A 19,765-nucleotide genomic window follows, 5' to 3' on the forward strand; every position below is an offset into this window, starting at 1 on the left:
TCATCCCTACATCTGGCCCAGTGATTTATTTTGATTTATGGGGAGTGGTTCTGATTGCGGCACCAATTCTGTGAGTTGTGTATATATATATATATATATATATATATATATATATATATATATATATATATATATATATATATATATATATATATATATATATGTATATATATATATATATATATATATATATATATATATATATATATATATATATAACAAAACACATATAATCACAGTGCCAATATGATAAGTAATGAAAGCGTTAATATAAACTAACTAGATAAGTAGAGATGCAATGGCTAGTGTCCTATATAAAAAGCAATTACAAGACGAAACCAACACACAAACCAACAACAGATATGACAAGGAAAGAGGAACAGGAATGGGAATGAGGAAATACAGGGAAAAAAACACAAGGAAGGGAAAGCCAAAGAATAAATGAAATAAAATCTTGAAAAATAATGAAAACACTTGAACACCCGAACAGGTATCTACAGGAAACAACCACCTTCCACGATTCTTCTATAAAATAGAAAGGGACAGCGCGGGCTCCATAGTGTAAATAGCTACGGTTTTATTAATCACAAGCTAAAATCAGTTCACTCACATCATTGAGGTAGGACATGCGCATCGAACAAGAACACCTGTCATCCATGGTATCTCTGTCGGTCAGGTACTGAAGTCTTGTGGCAGCATGCGTGTAAGTCTCCTCCTACAGCCAGGTACCTCCGTGATGTGCGTCCACTCAGCGGCCCACCGGCTGAACCGATGCCCTCAACAGGGACACAGCTAGCCACATTGGCACCCAATGGGCAACCTAAAAAAAAGTTATTTAAATAAAAACGCATTCAAATACAATTAAACTAAATAGTAGCAAAAAATGCATTGATTGTCACTATGGTTACCTATGCCTTCATTTAAATAAATTACAATTAATGTGTCTATTACCCTTGTCAGGATGAAGGCGTTCATTCTCTTCATCCAGCTGAGGCCCCATGAAGCAATGATCATCCTCTTTATGTACAGCATGATGCCCAGAATTCCACAGTCATCAGTTGCTTGAAGAAGAGTCACTGGTGAGTAGAACTTCATTCTTTTTTTAGGGTGTTCATTGATTGCCAATGTGGCTATTCGTGCCCCCATTGAAGGCACAGGTAACCAGAGTGACAATAAATGCATTTTTTGGCTACTGTTCATTTTTTTTTTCCAAACGTTTTTAATAGGCATATTTAGGTTTACATACATTACGTTACATTACATATCTGGCCTAATACAATAGTATTTTCCCTGTTCAGATAGTAGAAGGGTTGGAGAATCTCACTTGAGGGGAAACCCTAGGACCACATCATGGTCCGGAGGCCTGGGAAGGAAGAAAAAGAGTGTGGAGGGATAGAGGGGAAGGGCGGGGGGGTGTGAAGGGGGTTGTCCCTCCCTCCCCTCGACTGGCAGGACACTCCATCCATATCCCAAGGCTCTTCTGCGTTCGCGTTGCTTAGTGAAATATATTTTGGTTTGGGTTAGTGGGTTAGCCAGGACTCCCAAATTTTATAGAAAATTTCCGTCCAAAGCTAAAGGAAGGCCGTGAGTTTTTCCATTGTCATGACCTCATTGAGTCTTTTCTTCACCATTTGTTTTGTGGGGGCTGTAACAGGGGAGTTATCCCTGTTCAGGAAATGTGCCTCTAATCCAGCAGTGTGGTGGTTAACTGATGGTAGTCAATTAACCAACACCACCTGGCTGATTAGGTTTCTTAGAAAAGCCTGTCTTTGAGATAGGAAGTGAGATTGTTCCTGAGTATCACAAGTTGTGGGACTGACCATAGGAACAGATGTCTTGAGCCTGCCAGAAGAAATTGCATGCTGCTTGCAAGACACAGGGGAAAGCACTTCTGAACCTGAACGCTGATATAGCTTGAGGAATAAGGCAGCAACCCAGGAACATAGAAGACTTTCCCTCCAACTACAAGAAAACAGATAAGACTTTCCTTTATAAGACTTTGTATCTGCACATATCAAGATATATGTTTGGGGCTGGGAGACATGCTAATCTAAAGGGAGTTATGGACTGCATAGGTTTCACTAGAAATACTCCCAAGTGGAATAGACGCTTTGTTTGACCCCTTATTTGCATATGTTTGGATGATTTTCTTATGTTAAAGAAACAGGCGCAATAAAAACCTTATTTAATTTCATCCAAAAAGTCTCCATTGCATATCTCTGCGCACGTCCTCCTACATATGGTGTCAGAATTGGGACTGAGGTGGCCCTTGAAGTAAAAAGGGGCCCCGGAGATTGCCTGTGAAATTTTTTTTATGCTTTTTGCCTACAAACAGCCTGAGCAACATAAACAAAGAACTCATGCAGCAGAGACCAGAGTTAAAGGGATACACACCCAGGCAGGAAATCTACACTGCATTGAAACCCACAAAACCACAGATGGATTCTTTTCCCCCATTCCAAGAGGAGAGAGAGAGACTGTGCTGAAGCAGGTAAACCTTATTTGCCTATCACAATAAAGTGAAATAGGGGTTTTGCCTTCCAGCCGTAGTCAGGGTTCAAGAAGTAAGTTAGCCCTTAAAAGGGATAGGCGTTTGTTGTTTTCAAATGTTTCGCTGAAGCAGTGAATACAGATGGTGACCCACGAGCGGTACTGGTTCTGCAAGTAAAGGCTGCCACACCGCATAGGACTACCAGCTGTGAATAGAGAATATGCAGAAAAGTGTGAAAATTGATGCAAGACTGTGCTGAAGCAGGGGAATTTTCAGTAAACAAGTGCTGAGGGTAAAATTGCCCTACTGGGGAAAAAGGAATTGCTGAGCTGTGTAAAAGGCATCCCAAAGCCAATTGCTGAGTGTTAAGTTGCCCTGCCGGGGGTGAAAGAAATATTCCATTGCAAAGAATATTAAAAAAAAATTCTGCAAGTATAAGTCTGTCTATGTATCTTGGGAGTAAAATAGGCACCCAAAGTGTGAAGAGTGAATGCCATAATACCCAAAGTGAGACTGAAAATTACTGAACTCAAGCAGAAAACCACATTATTTGGCTGAAGCGGAGGGATTGCACCTAGCAAGTAAATGGTGTACTGCAAATAGAAGTTTTACCTAGCAACTGCACATCCAGTATACCTAATGAGAGAGAATGCGTGCACAGTACTGCTGATATTGTAAAACTTACCCAAGGGAAGAAAAAGAAAAAGTCTACAGAGATGTCTGTGAGAGCTACGACCGCTACAAGCAAAATATGGCCACCTGTAGGACTACCACAATTGGGGGTTCTAGCAAATACAGTGGCAACAGCTGCAATAGCACCTCCTGAGGTCAGGAAGAAAATTACACCTGATAGCCCCAAAATGGAGGACAAGATGCAGCGTTCCTGTAATGAACCCTACCCCACGGAAGAGTGGCCCTTCCAGTCCAATAAAGAGGAAGACATCTCTTACGGGGAACTCGAACCGAGTAACACCCACAAAACACCCCAAGAATGGTGGGGGTGCCTGAACTCGGCACGAACCGAAAAGACCGCTCCCTATGATGACGAATATGATTAGCAGGAGAAAGAGCGGGAGCAGCAGATCACCAAATATTTCTGTCAGCTAAAGCAACTGCAAGGAAAGCCTGGCGTATATAATGAAGCTGCTGAAGTATCAAATAAAGAAGGAGACCCCAGTATTCCTGATGGGACGGAGTCATCCAAAACAAAAAGGCGGAAAAAGAAAAAGAAAAGCGGTTCTTCACTTACCGTGGAAGGAACAGACACGTCCGCAGATCCTGTGGAGAAAAAGGGGGACCGAAATGCCCTGCAGCCTATAGAAAATGGAGAATTCGTCCCGCGTATAACCGAAATCCAGAGGGCCCAAGGCAGAAGTCGTGTACCCCAAAGAAGTGTCTGTCTGGTGCCAACAGTGAGGAACCCTCAACCAACCATCCCAGGGAAGTGGAGCCGGAACCAGTGAGTGTCGATCCCTTGACCAGCCCTGAGGATGCCCTGAAAAATGCCAGGCATGACTGTGATATGCTCCGTGAACAATTGAAACAAAAGAAAGATGATTACGCAGAGCTACTGAAAAATAACGTGAAGCTACAGGAATATGTGCCCGCAATGTACTCTTCTGCCAGGACAGAATTGGACGATCTCAAGACTGAGCTAGATACTGCAAACGCTGCTATTTCCGCCATGGATGAAAAGCAGAGCCAATCTGATAAAATGATGGCTAAGCCGAAGCGGAAGTATGAGGAGGCACTGAAGCAGATGACAGTCTTTCAGCAAGAGGTCACACTCTTCGCGTAGAGCTGAATGCCTCACAACAGGAGATCAACAGTGTCCGGACAGAGGTGGATGTATCTCAGAAAGCGGTTCATACACTCTGCAGAGCACTGGATGCCTCGCATCATGAGACCAACAGCTGCCACACAGACCTGGAAGTCTCCAGAAAGGAACTTCACAGTCTCACTGAGGAGCTGGACATTGCAAAGAAAACTATCCTCCATCTTAACTTAGATCTCAAAGTCTCTCAGAAGGAGCTTCAGAACCTAAACCTGGAGATGGAAGTCTCACGCAGGAGACAGACCGCCTCCAAGCAGATGTGCAAAAATGGAATGCGGATTGCAAGGAGGCCCTGAATAGTACAGAGACTTAAAAAAGAGAAAACTTAAAACTGAAAGAAGAAAATTCTCATTTGACAGACTAAGTCAAGGCAAAGAATGAAAAGCTGCACGAGCTTAAAGAAATAAATAAACTTTTGGAAGATGAGAAGTTTGAAGCAGAGCACCGACTGCAGAACCAACTGCAAGGTCTGCGTACGCACCTCCAGAAGGCCGAGGATAAGCAGCAAACTCTGCAGGAAGACAATCTGCAGGCTGCTAAAGACGTACAAATGCTGCAGGAACGTCTGATTACCCAGTATGTCCCCGCAAAGCAGCATGAGAAACTGAAGGCTACCCTGAGCATCACCAAAGCATTGCTAGAGGCCAAGCTTAGAACCCAGGTGACTCGGCACAAAAGGGAGCACAAGAAGGTCCAGAAACTGAGACAAGTAACTGTGGCCCGAGCAAAGAAATTCACAGTACTTCACAATACAATGAAAATGTGGAAGCAAGCTCAGGGAAAGCAAAGTGTGCAGATAAATTCCCTGAGAAGAGACATGCAAGACGCACTCAAAAAACAGGGATCTCTCGCTGATGAGATTACAGTTCTACAAGGACAAGTATTGACCCTGACTAAGCGTCAGTATCCCACAGCCACAAAAACCCATGAAGACAAGGGTACAGTGAGAGCTGGGAATACCGCTCGTCTGAAAAACAAGGTTGCAAAATTTGAACCACCTAAACAAGCACTAGCAAAACCTTCAGCCACCCAACAGGCAACAAAAAAAGGTACACGTGCTGAATCAAAACCAGAAGAATCCTTAGCTAATGAAGCTGAAAAGATGGGACATTCTCTGGAAGTGGATGTGGAATTGCAACTTAATCCCAAAGAAGCTGAACTAGCAACTCCATTGAGTGGATAAAGTGGAGAGAGACAGCTTCAAGAGCGGAAAACTCAAAGGGCTGTTTTTAAACGGTCTGCAACTGTTGCCATACAGTCTGCCTACAATAAGACGAGCACCCGACGCGAGGGAAATCTCATGACCGCGCACGCAGCAAAAAGACTATACTTGGAAAAAGTCCTCCTCGAGCGACTGAGGAGTGCTGATCTCAAGCACCTTCGGGAGGAGACACGAATAAACTGGAGAAAGGGCTCCAATCCCAGCGGGACTGAGGGTTCTCTTCCTCCATCCACTCTCATTCAAGTCACAGAGATATCTAGATTGAGAGTGGAAGGATGGGGTTTGGCCGTGGCAAGCCCGAGCTTCCCACAAACAGGGGAGGTATGTAACAGGGGAGTTATCCCTGTTCAGGAAATGTGCCTCTAATCCAGCAGTGTGGTGGTTAACTGCTGGTAGTCAATTAACCAACACCACCTAGCTGATTAGCTTTCTTAGAAAAGCCTGTCTTTGAGACAGCAAGTGAGATTGTTCCTGAGTATCACAAGTTGTTGGACTGACCATAGGAACAGATGTCTTGAGCCTGCCAGAAGAAACTGCACGCTGCTTGCAAGACGCATGGGAAAGCACTTCTGAACCTGAATGCTGATATAGCCTGAGGAAAAAGGCAGCAACCCAGGAACAGAGAAGACTTTCCCTCCAACTACAAGAAAACAGATAAGACTTTCCTTTATAAGACTTTGTATCTGCACATATCAAAATATATTTTTGGGGCTGGGAGACATGCTAATCAAAAGGGAGTTGTGGACTGCATAGGATTCACTAGAAATACTCCCAAGTGGAACAGAAGCTTTGTTTGACCCCTTATTTGCATATGTTTGGATGATTTTCTTATGTTAAAGAAACAGGCGCAATAAAAGCCTTATTTAATTTCACCCTAAAAAGTCTCCATTGCATACCTCTGCGCACATCCTCCTACAGGGGTATTATCTTCTTCCATCTCGCTGCTGTGAAAATAAAGGAGATTAATTTCCATTTTGGGCGATCAATTTCCTCTATTGGTCTGCCCAATAGGAAGGTCAGTGGATCAATTGGAATTGTGAGGTCTGTGACCTCTTTTGTTAAATCTTGTATTATACTGTAAGCCAAAATTTCTGAATCTCTGGACATAGCCACCAGATATGGGACATGTCCCCTCTATGTCCACAGCCTCTCCAACATAAGTCCGAGGCCAGAGGGTAGATTTGTTTTAGTCTCACTGAGGTAAGATACCAGTGATACATTATTTTATATATATTTTCCTTTACTGTGGTACATATGGAAGTTCCTCAGACCGAGTCCCATATTTCTTCCCAGTCCTCTCTGTCAATAACCATGTTCAATTCCGCTGCCCATTTGAGCATATAATCGTGTGCGGTGGGGTTTGCTGGAATCTCCATTCCAGCGTATATTTGGGTTATTAGACCTTTTTGATGTGCCCCTTCTTGGCACAGCTTCTCAAATTTTGTGAGAGGGAGAAATTTCAACGTTGGGGGCATTTTTTGTAAAAATTGCTGAATTTGGAGAAATTTGGATGTATCTAGCTCAGGTGCATTGAATTTGGTGCGTAAATCTTGGAAACTCAGGAACTTTCCATCGCTCAACAGGTCCGCGGCCGCTCTGATCCCCAATGATTTGAATAGGTCGAATTGTTTCGTTTCGCACCCTGGGGGGAATTTAGGGTTGTTAAATATTGGGGTGAGCTGTGAGCTGGAATTTAATTTTAGCTTTCAGCCATATTTCCCACGTGTGTCTCATCGCGCCCAGTTCAAATTTAGGCGCCATATCAGTCCGTCTATCCTCACACCAAAGATAAGCTGGCAGAGAAGGCGTTCTGGAGTATTGAGATGCAATTGCTAGCCAACATAGCTGGTCTGGGTCCGAGTTCCACATGACCGCCTGTCTTAATTGGGCTGTTTGGTAATATTTAGAGACATCTGGGACTCCCAAGCCTCTCCTCGCTCTGGGCGACAAAATAACTGATATTGCTACTCTGGGTTTCTTACCCTGCCAAATAAAGTGAAAAAAAAATTTTGAATTTTTTTTATTTCAGAACCAGGGATATGGACCAGGAGCGTCTGAAAAAAGTATAATAGTCTGGGGAGTATATTCATTTTAACTGAGATCATTCTCCCGATCCATGAGATCTGGTATCCTTCCCATTTATCCAGATCTTTTTTAATTTTCCTAAAGAGGTTTGGGTAGTTATTTTGATAGAGGGAGTAGTAGTTCCTTGATACATGTACTCCCAAGTATTTGATGTATGAAAGGCTCCATCTATAATTGAAGTTTAGTTTCAATAATTGCATCTCTGGTTCTGACAGGTTTAGGTTTAGGGCTTCTTATTTGTCACTATTAATTTTGTAACCTGATAATTTGCCAAATTCCGCTAGCTCTTTATGAAGATTGGGAAGGGAGGTCGGAGGTTGCGTTAATGTTAGGATAATATCATCGGCAAATAATGAGACTTTGTAATTTTTCTCACCAATTAGTACGCCCTGTATATTTATGTTGTCGTATTTTAGACGCTAGAGGTTCAATTGTTAGAGCGAAGAGGAGAGGGGACAAGGGGCACCCCTGTTTCGTTCCATTTTTTATTTCAGATTTCTTTGCGGCTCCACCAGGGAGTTTAACCACTGCAGAGGGGCTGCAATATAGTGCTCGGACTCCCTCTAAATACGTATCTTTGAAGCCGAATTTCTGCATTGTTTTATCAAGAAATAGCCAATTGATTCTATCGAACGCCTTCTCTGTGTCTATTGTCTGAGGCTTGCCTACCTGAGACAAACCCCACTTGGTCGTTGTTTATTAATTTAGGTAAAATAGGGTTCAATCTGTTTGCTAAGAATTTACTATATAGTTTGAGGTCATTGTTTAGTAGGGAGATTGGCCAATAACTCCCACAGAGCAGCGGGTCCCTGCCCTCTTTGTGAATTATGGTGAGGTTATCTTGGGTCATTGATGGTGGGATTGGGTTACCCTCCATAAATGAGTTAAATAGTCATAGCAGATGCTTAGATAGGATCAGGAAAAATCTTTTATAATAGACGTTGGAGAAGCCGTCAGGGCCAGGAGCTTTGGAAATTTTTAATATCTTTATTGCATCCGCCAGTTCTATTTGAGTAATTTTTGCATTGAGTATTAAATTTTCCTCCTCCATCAGCGTCGGTAGGAGGCAATCAGATAAGTAATTTCTGATAGGTTCAGAAGCTTGGATCCCCGCACTCCCGTCTTGATCTTTGAGGTTATATAGTTTAGTATAAAATGCGGTGAATTCCTCCGCTATTTTCTTGTCATTCTAGATTATCTCACCAGTTTTACTCTTGATCGCCGTGATCTGTGATCGTTTCTGTATACCTCTTAACTTGCTAGCCAAAAGTCTGTCGGCCTTGTTGCCCTTGTCATAATATTTCTGGCTATTCCATGTGAGGGCTTTTTCTACTTCCTCCAGCTGAGTCTGTTTTAGTTAATTTCTAGCCGTGGTCAAGGTTTTGTAAATCTTTTTCGAGGGGTTGGTTTTGTGCTGTTGTTCCAGCTTAATAATTTTGTATGTCAGATCTGTTATTAATTTCACCTTGACCTTCTTTCTGTGGGATGCAATGGAGATAAAGGTCCCTCTAATTGCTGCCTTATGGGCTTCCCACAGAACCGCCGGCGATGTGACTGTGCCTTTGTTGAGAGGGGGGGTGAGGGGGGGGGGGGGGTTGGGTGGAAGAGTGATTGTCCGCTGTTGACTGTCACGGGGACCCAGAAATACCTCTTGGGTATCCCCTCGGTATCAACCCAGAGGCCACCGCGGGTGGATGGGGCGTCTGAAAGGCAACAGCCCCGAAATAACAATGGAAGAAGGGGGGGAGGGGTAGTACTCACAGTTGAAGTTTCTCTGCTATGAAGCTGGTGATATCACCTCCCCCCACCCTCACCCACCCCCCGCGCGGCAACCTGCTTTTCAGCTGGGTCCTCCACCCATAACTGGCGGAGGGATCCGTAACAAATTAACAAGTGGGGAACTCAGGGCTCCAACCATCTGTCGGCCCCAACGCAATGGCTCCGTTTACCCGGAGCTTAAGGCGAATAGGCATCTCTGCGGTTCTCCGAAAAATATGAGAGGCGACTGACCGCCGTGACTTTCTCCTTTGATGGTGGAGCCGCTGGTAACTCCGGGAAATCGGCAATCGATGGGGGATCCCCCAAGGTGCTGGTGTCACGCTTGTGCTCCTACACAAAAGCGCAGGGGAAGGAAAGGACCCGTTAGCGAGGTGGGGAGGCCGCAGGGGACACGAATGGGAGTGAGTTGCCGCGCAGCTGGGGATCGGCGCACGTAGTCGCGCGCCGCGCGCATGAGAATGCGCAACACGTCTGGAGGTGCGGAGCCAAGCTCAGAGACACGACTAGCCCAGCTGAATGTGTGCGCATGCTCTGGCAGCCGAGCGGGGATGCACGTGTTCTCAGGCACCAATGCGGGGAAAAGCCAACGCTTCAGCACGGGAATCTGGAACGGGAACTAGGAACTAGGAACATGGAACAGGAACATGAAACTAGGAACATAGAACAGGAACATAGAACTAGGAACATGAACATGGAAGGAGCCGGGGAGGTAGAGTCCATAGCACAAGGTAACATCCACATGGGAATTGCTTCTTGGAGGACGTCCAGCTTCCTTAAATTCATAGTGCCAGAAACAGCAAGGTGCAGCGAAACTAAATATAACATAAGGGTTCTTAGTCTGATCCATTGGCCAAGGAATTATAAACCTGCTACCACGTCAAGGGGAACCCTACTAAGCAGATACCTACACTACCCTACGGTAAACTAACCTCAGTAGTATATGGGTGACTGTCCCAGTCTTCCGGAATCCAAAGGAGATGAGTTAAGGTCCCAAGGAGGTCCAGGCAGGAACAGCATGCGATGGTAGTACTAGCAGGCATGAGGGCAGGCAGCAACTTACTAATAGCAATGAGAAAGTCAAAGAGAGGCTTACTTCCTGTCAGGAGAAATAGGGCAGGATTTACCAGGAAGCAAGATGGCATCATTTGCTTCAGAATCCTTAAAGACACAGGATCTTGACTCGCAGCTAGAGGGTGGCGATCAGAAGTAAACAGGTACGGAAGGAACACGCCGCAGGGGGAGTGTTCCGTACATCGTTAAAGCTGGATACTTAAAGGAGTCAAGCATTTTTTTTGAGAGTCAGATGACTGTTATCCTGGGGTTTCCAAGGGTCGTCTCAGGTATCCCCTGGTAAGATGGTGTGGGTTATCTGGTGATGGAAGATCCTTTCTCATCTTCATCTGTTCCTCGTCTGACGCTGTGCTGCGGTTCTCCTCCTGGGCCGAGTGGAGCTGCCTTCTTCTTCCTCCGTCTGCGCGGATGCTTGCAGGGGGTCAGCCGACCAGGTTAGTGGGGGAGTTAAACCTAAGGCTCGCACATATGGGGCCATATCATCGGGGCTTCGTATTATGAGATATTTACCTCCATTGCTCGCAGTCAGCTTAAATGGAAAGCCCCAGCGGTATTTAATTTCATTCTCGCGTAGGAATGATGTTAAAGGCTTAATTTCTCTTCTGCGGTTCACCGTTATTCTTGAGAGATCGTTGAAGATCTGAAGGTGTTCGTTTTGAAAAGTTAGGGAGTCTTTACCTCGGCAGGCCACAATTATTTTTTTCTTTTAATGTGTAGCTGTGCATCCTAACGATGACATCCACCTGCGGTTGGGATCTTCTGAGCGGGGGCCTAAAGCCCTGTGGGCCCTATCCATTTCCAGGTCCCTTGTCTCAATCGGGCTCAATTCCAGGTCCCTTGTCTCAATCAGTATCAGACTGGCATTGTAGGAACTCCTCTAGTCTGCCTTCCAGGCTTGTCGCTCTTTCTGTGAGGCCTGATATTTACTGCTTGAGATCCAGGACCGCTGTCTTAATATCAGCCTGGAGGGATTCATTTAATTTTGCATGTAATTTTGCATGCATGGATGCCATGAGATCCTCAAGGTAAGCTCTCATGGTAGGTTCCTCCATCGGAAGGGTTTCTTTAGGCCGTGCTCCCTTGCCTTGTGCAGTATGTGAGCCTCGTGCGTCGGCGCCATCTTGGTTTTCTGCCGGGATCTCAGGGCTTTTCTGCGGCAGGAAGAAAAACTTCATAACCGCTTGGTTCGCGGGTTTCTTAAGTTGCTTGGACATTCTCCTTTTATTGCCCTTGTTAGGGGTCCACACCAAGTAGGGGAAATTTGAGTGGAAGAGCTCAAATTGATTAAATTATTCTGGTGGGTCCGCAGAGCTCCTCGACTACACCACCATGCCGGATGACGTCACCGGAAACCCCCTGGCTACAGTTTGGTTTAATAGTATCGTAATGTATTTATTTAAATGTCTTTATTTTTAGGGTGCCCATTGTTACATAGTTACAAAGTAGATAAGGTTGAAAAAAGACATAACAAATCAGTGAAAATTTCAATCAAAAGGGCAAAATTGTTCAATTTTTTTTATATTTGATCAAATTTCTAAATAATTCTCTAACTCTGAAGATGCTCACAGTATATTCATATTGCAAGTGCTGGGATTAATTAATAGTTCCTATTCTTACATAGTTACATAGTAGATGAGGTTGAAAAAAGACATACGTCCATCAAGTTCTACCTATGCTAAATTTAGACAACAGATACTTTATCCTATAGCAATACTTCCTTTTTGATCCAGATTAAGGCAAACAAAAATCCCAGTGTCATATCATCCAATGCTATCTCATAAGGGGAAAAATACATTCTTTCCTGACTCCAAGAATTGGCAATCTGATTATTCCCTGGATCAACATTCTTCCCATGTTTACTTCTTTGGTATATCCCTGTATACCTTTCCTTTCTAAAAAGATGTCCAACCTTTTTTTGTACAAATCTATTGTATCTGCCATCACAGTCTCCATGGGTAATGAATTCCACATTTTAACTGCCCTTACTGTAAAGAACCCTTTCCTTTGTTGCTGGTGAAATCTCCTTTCCTCCAAACTTAAGGGATGCCGAGTACTTTGTACTGCCCTTGGGATGAATAGCTCTTTTGAAAGCTCCCTGTACTGTCACCGAATATTGATTGCCAATGTGGTTATCTGTGCCACCGTTGAGGGTGTAGGTAACCATAGTGACAAACAATGGCTTTATTGGCTGGTGTTCTTTTTGTAATGTAATGTGTATTTTATTTCATTGTGTTTTTTTTATTTAGACATCACAAATGGGGAAAAGTGCTATTAGCCATATTTGACTACTAGGGCTTTTGCCCATTTTGTGTGTGTGGCACTGGGGGTAGAGGGGGTGGGGGATGGGGGTGGTTTCCCCGGGGAGGGGCGTTAGGCCTTCTGGGTGGATGGGGAGGTGTGGTTAACCCCTTTATTACCATAATGGTTACTACACACTAAGGTAATTAAGGGAGGCTGCAAATATGTAATCAGTAAATAATATCTGCACTTTGCAAGAGCTATTACAAACAATAATATTTCAAAATCCATCTAAGATAAGAGAGTAAAGAGACATTTTTGATACAGTATATTTTCGCTGGATAGATTCAATCTGAAAACTAATCATGAGTTCAAGGCGACATTTGCACATTTCTATAAGTACTGTACTGGCACCTTATACAATATGAACTTCACATGGAATAAAAGGATTCCCATATTAGCATCTTGTAATGGTTGGATGATATATGAAAAACTACTAATAGTAATTACATACAGAAGTAGGAAGATGTACTGTCTTCGTTGACACAGGCCGAAATTTGCGGCAGTCTGCAGCACCAAAAAGCAGTAAATTTTGTTGCCCCGGTATGATGAAAGCAGTGTTAATTATCATGGGCCAGAGACTCTGTAATGGCTGCACAGAGGAGTCCCTGAGAGAGAATCAGTCTCTCTCTGTGTCTCCCTGAGAAGCTGTTACCGAGATCCATTTCTTTAATATTTGAAATTTTATGTGAAGGTATTGAATCAGGGTATCTCTGGAGGTCAATCCCATTAATTTCAACTCCGAGAACCCCCTGCTTCCGGAGATGTAGACCTCCATAGGGGGTGCCAGTAGCCACGCCATGTGGGCCCAGCTAGGGTGCTACCGGCACCCCTTCTGGAAGCAGGGGTCCCTGGCCCCATGTCAGTTACTCAGTCGGTGATGCCCAGAGTTTTCTTGCGGATTCCATAGTTCTTTGAATTAATGATAGGTGATATGTATGTAGGTAAGCTAAGGTGTTCTGAGGTTATTGCTACAGTCATGCACATTAAGTATAGTAGTGTATAAGAATAGTTCCAGCTGTTTTTAAGACTTCAGACACAGTTAATAAATACAATATGTCATAATTTATATAAAGGTAAAGTACAGAAACATATAGTACATTGCAAATGACATGAGCAAGGTTGTGGTAAGTAGGGATTTTATAGTACAGTACAAGCAAAATTAAGTACACTGGTGAATGTTTTATAACAATATTTAATAAAGCTTAATTCCCAGAAAATTCAATGTTTCTACAAACTGGCCCTGGTTGTCTCTTGTGAAGCTGTAAACAACATGTTTTGCTAGAAAACTGTGTTGTTCTGTAGTTACAGCTCTGTTTGCTCTATGGGGCCTATTCATTAAACTTTGATAAGTGCATTAATGCTGGTTAAGTGCCCTTTTCAAGCAAAATTGCATGTATAGCTATTCACAAAGCTTTGTTAACAGCTTTTTATCGAGCTATAACACTCTGGCTATAACAAGTAGTGCGGCAGCTGCAAAAATGGCCAAACTCGCATTTTTTCCCCAGCAACTGCTATTCACTAAAGTTCGATACACATATAACACTATAAAAACTTGCATTCTTTTCTCTCAATCTGAAGGGTGTCGAGATGAGAATTGTGATTTGCATATCAAGGAGTTACTTTTATTTTTACAGCATAGGATTTAATCCGGGGGTCTCCGTGGGCCTCCGGAGCTGACCCGTTAATTTCAGCTACGGAGACCCCCGGATTCAATCCTATGTAATCAAAATAAAATTGCTGCCATCTTCATTACTTTAGCAGCTAACCGCTAAGGTAATGAAAGGGTTAAATGGCAGGAACTGATTTGTTGTTGGTACAGGGGCTGGGTGAAAGCGGTAGTTGCCCCAGGGTGGGTGTTTAGGCCTTGCGAGAGGGTGGCTGTGAAAGTTAACTCCATTCGTTACAACCGCTAAGGTAACGAAGGGGTTAACTCCACCCACAATCTTCCTGGTAGGCCCAACAACCCACCATGGGGCAACTAACTTCTTCACCCACACCCTCTACCCCCAATAAACTAGTTACTCTGGCTTTACCCCTTCATTGCCTTAGCCGCAACTGCTACGCTAAGGGAATGAAGTTGTTTTAATGTTAATTTTAATAACACCGTAATGAAGCAGGGTGTCTCCTGAGCTGAAACACTTTAATTTCAGCCACGGGGACCCCCTGCTTCCCAAGTTACAGGCCCCAGTATGGTGTGTCGATGTCCCCACCATGTTTAAATTCTCCCGCATCACGTGACCGGGACCTTTAAATGCACAGGAGATATGGGCACCCCATACTGGGGCCACTAGCTCGGGAAGCCGGGTGTCCCCGAGGCTCAAATGAATGCGGTTATTAAAATTAATGTTAAAACTGTGGAATCGCCTGTAAGAGCTGTGCAGGGAGATTCAGTTCTCTCCTTGCAGCTCTTTCAGGCTGCTGGATCAAAATCGCTCCTTAAGCAAACACAAAGTAGTGCAATGTTGCATTTTTTTACTGCATTATAAAAAACTTGTGATTTCTCTTAGTGAATACCGTTTTGACACATTTCTTATAGGGCCTCATGCAGTAAGCGACGAATATGTGAAATCGGCAAGCTTACCGATTAGTCATGTTATTGGCGATTTTCCCTCTCCGTATGCAGTAAGTGCCGAATACATTCAAAATCAAGCCGAAAACAAATCCGCCCACTCTCACGATGATTTGTCGATCACACACAGGTGTATCGGCGTGCGTGGCGGGGTGCTGTTAGGTTGGCCAATCAAAAATCTTGCTGAATCAGGCGAAGCAAGCATGTATTGGATAGCGCGCCATATTTAAAGGCAACGTGTACTGTTAATCATTCTCTGTGTTGTTGGGAGTGAGAGAGAGAGAGACGCACAGACCTGGGCGATTTAATATTTGCATATTGACTGAGAGACTTGTTGTGTATTGTGAGAGCTTTGTCCTTTGTTGTTTTGTTTACATCTTTGTCTTGTTTTATATGTGGAACTGTTTTGTGTGATTGGCTGTACATTTCTTTTCTGTTTTTTGTGAGTGCTGTAAGTATGCCCGCAAAGCGTGGGAAGAGTGATGCTGGTGGGAGTGGTAGTGCTACTCGTGCGAGTACGCGTCAGAGTGAACGTACTGTTCAGGGGAGTGATGTTGCTAGGAGTGCGAGTGCTGTTGCTGGGAGTGCGAGTGCTGTTGGTGGGAGTGGGAGTGCTGTTGCTGGGAGTGGAAGTGCTGTTGCTAGGAGTGCGAGTGCTGTTGGTGAGAGTGGGAGTGCTGTTGCTAGGAGTGCGAGTGCTGTTGGTGAGAGTGGGAGTGCTGTTGCTAGGAGTGGGAGTGCTGTTGCTGGGAGTGGGAGTGCTGTTGCTGGGAGTGGGAGTGCTGCTGGTGGCTCAGTTGCTGATGGGGTGTCTGGTCGTGGCATGCTTGCTGGTGGTCAGCTTTTTGAGTCTCTTCCATTGGAAGAAGGAGAGTCCAGTCAGCACCAGCCAAGCTCTGAGCCTAAACCTGGTCGGAAGAAACGTGTGGAGAAGCCACGTAATCCTCGCTTCAATGACCAAGAAAATAGGGCTCTTGTCACTGGGATTCTGGAGCACTATGACAGTCTCTATGGACATTTAGTAGGTAAGTGTACCTTTCCATTTATTCTTCAAATACATGTGATCCTAGGTCATGTGAGTTTTGTTAATATGCAAATATGGGTACAGAATATCTTTCTATGTTAATTAGTGTGGAAACACATCTTTTTATCATGCGTTACAAGGACAACAAAACTCAGGCGTACAATTTGCGTTAACTGCATACAATATTAATGCAACCTTGCTTACATGTATAGGTTTAGTAGTGAATTCTCATGTGCTTCACATACTGCTGCGGCCGAGTTTATTCGAGCATTTGCCCGTTCTCGGCCGCAGCAGTAACCTGGCGCGCGCCGGAGGGTGCCGGGCGCGCGCCGAAGCAGCGGAGGAGCGCCCTCCGATCGAAGCTTTCTTCCTCCCGCTGCCGGGTCCGCCGGGTCCCCCGGAACCCCCTGCCGCCGTCCCCCACATCGCGGGACACCAGGGCTCCCTCGGGGAGCCCTGGACGCGCGTGCAGGGGGCGCAGGCACCCGATGACGCGTGACCGCGCATCGGTGACGCGCGGCACGCCGAGGGGATGCCACTAGCAAGCCGGGAAATCTCCCGGCTTGCGGAACTGGCCGCAGTGAAATAAAACGTGTCGCCAGTGTATTACACCTAAAACAGCATGTTTGCTTTCTCTTGGAACAGCTAGCAGTGTAGGAAACTGGTGGTTGTATTATTATTAATTAACGTCATATATTTTGTATGTTTTTCAAGCGTGGACAAGTTCATCAAGCAAAAAAGAAATGTGGGACACAATAGTAATTGGTGTCAATGCGTGTGGGAATCGTGTCAGGATCAAGGAGAATTGTCGCAAGAGATTTGACGATATTAGGTCAAAATTAAAAAAGAAAATACAAGACCAACGTGTGCATGCTACTGGCACTGGAGGTGGCCCGCCACCACAGCGTCTGATATTAACTCCATTGGAGGAGCTGCTTCGGGGAAAATTACTTCCCGTTGTCGTGGAGGGTTTGCCCGGTGACAGGGACATCGGAATTTATCCCTCACAATTTCCACCAGGTGAGAAATATTACTGTACTAGGCGTGTCGTTGCTTACAGTTATTTTAAACATTTCCGCTGCTTTTTATAGTGTCTTCCCAATATAAGCATACCTACATCTATATATGTATATGTCTGTTTCTCTCTCTCTCTCTCTCTCTCTCTCTCTCTCTCTCTCTCTCTCTATATATATATATATATATATATATATATATATATATATATATATATATATATGTGTGTGTGTGTCAAATTAGACATATGTTGTAGTCCTACTAAAAGCAGTAACTAATATACCACGTTGCATTGCGTGCTCATTTGCATGTGAATTCCCACAATGCTTTGCTGCAGTGGAAGCAATTTATGGTGGGCGAAGATGGGGAACAACAGGGTAGCACACATGTGTAACACATGCTAATGAGAAATTATTACTAGCTACTGTTACAGAACATAAATATGTATAATATTAATGTGTATATTATTTATTTAACTCATACAAACACGACATTACTGGCTATTCTAATCATGCATCGAATATATTGCATGCAACGGCCTACAAACATCACTAGCACAAACAAATGTCTACTTGTTTATTAAAAGGTCCATTTTTGCTTTATGTCATATACAGACAGCATAATGAGGCACACGTAGCATATGTTATGTCATTGTGTTCATAACTTGCACACTTCAGACGAATATTTTGCTCCTCTACCATTGTGTTAAAGCAGCTGCAATGAATATGTCATCACAGCATACACGTCAACAGAGGGGGTGGGGTTCAGCACACACCCAAATTACAGGGTCATCTTACGGTCAACTTAGTTCACACCATTTTCACCTGTTTGAAGTAATTGTAAGGTCTGCCTGATTAGGGTTTTTGGGGAAGGGAATACCGTTCTTACAACCTGACTAGCAAAACTGAAGGTAATCACACTCATTTGAAAGCTTAACTCTAGGTACTAAATCCCCCAACAAGTCATTACTTATCAAACCGTATGTCACACATTCGTTCACTCATATCTATAGTTCAACTGATATCAACAACACATTATCACACACTGCATGTGTTGTGTTGTTGAGTGACAGCCACATTCAGGTGTGCCACAGCTTCAATTAATGTACCACACATATCCTCTACCAAAAACGAAGCTTTTTGCTATATGACCACCTTCATGATAACCATTGTGAATGTTCATCTCATGATACTTATGTACATTATGATACTGATATGACTACACAACATATGATTTTTATCTACAAATGTAATCAATTTATCCTAACGCATTACTGCAGAAGCATAGTATGTTGTATGTTAGGGAACTCAAAAGTTCTAAGTACACAGCCATGTACATTGTTAGTACAACTATTTATGTTCACTTTCACACACACATTTTCGCATAAGGAAATGATGCTGTTAGTTAGTCATAAATACAGAACATACAATAACTGTATGTTCAATATTTACACATGTAAATTTACAACTTATGTTATTGTTATATAGTTGCCCCTGGAGGACATGTGTCACCTGAGGCAGAACAAGTGTCTTCACCTGGGTCATGCAGCTCAACACACCTGGAAGATAAGTGTATGAGGTGGTGGACATATAATATGTTCACTTCTAAATGTTATGTTGTCATGTTCATTATTTGTTTTTCACATGTTCTTTAAATAGGATTACTTAGTGTCAGTGAAAATGAAGTTTTTAAACACAACATGTATTGTGTTTGTGAAGTTAAGTATCATGTAGGAGTTGAGAGTTTTGAGCAACTTTTCATTCATTCTTATTTCATACTGAGTCCAAACAGTATTCGTAAGTCAAGGTAGTTTTTAATGTGACGTTATTAAACGTATGGAAACATGTTAGGTGTTACTTATCACACAGTAGAATTACATAGTAAAACAGCAGAGATTAACATGCCATTTCATAATGTGTACATTTATTTATAGCAGATGATGATGATGATGATGATGATGATGATGATGATGATGATGATGATGATGATGATGATGATGATGATGATGATGATGCCACCGCCATAGACACAGAAATACAATCAAGTGACCATGACGAGGTTCCCATTGAAAGAGTTGCACAGCCAATTCGTCCATCAAGTAACACATACGATGCAATAGTAGCTTCAGAGGGAAAAATTGTGGAAGCTGAAAATCGTCGCCATTCTGATCTGATGACAGTGCTCCAAAGGATGATTTCACTGCAGGAACAAACGATATCACAATTGGCACATCTCCACAGAGTCTTCATTGAAGTGCCTAAACAGATGCAAAAAATAAACACTTCATTAGAAGCAATGGTTGTGCAGCAAACACAAGCTAATTACTTGAGAATGACTACTGTACCCAATTTCAACTTCAACACCTCACAGGCAGG

The sequence above is a fragment of the Ascaphus truei genome, chromosome 3, assembly GCF_040206685.1.
Source record: "Ascaphus truei isolate aAscTru1 chromosome 3, aAscTru1.hap1, whole genome shotgun sequence".
Taxonomy (NCBI): domain Eukaryota; kingdom Metazoa; phylum Chordata; class Amphibia; order Anura; family Ascaphidae; genus Ascaphus; species Ascaphus truei.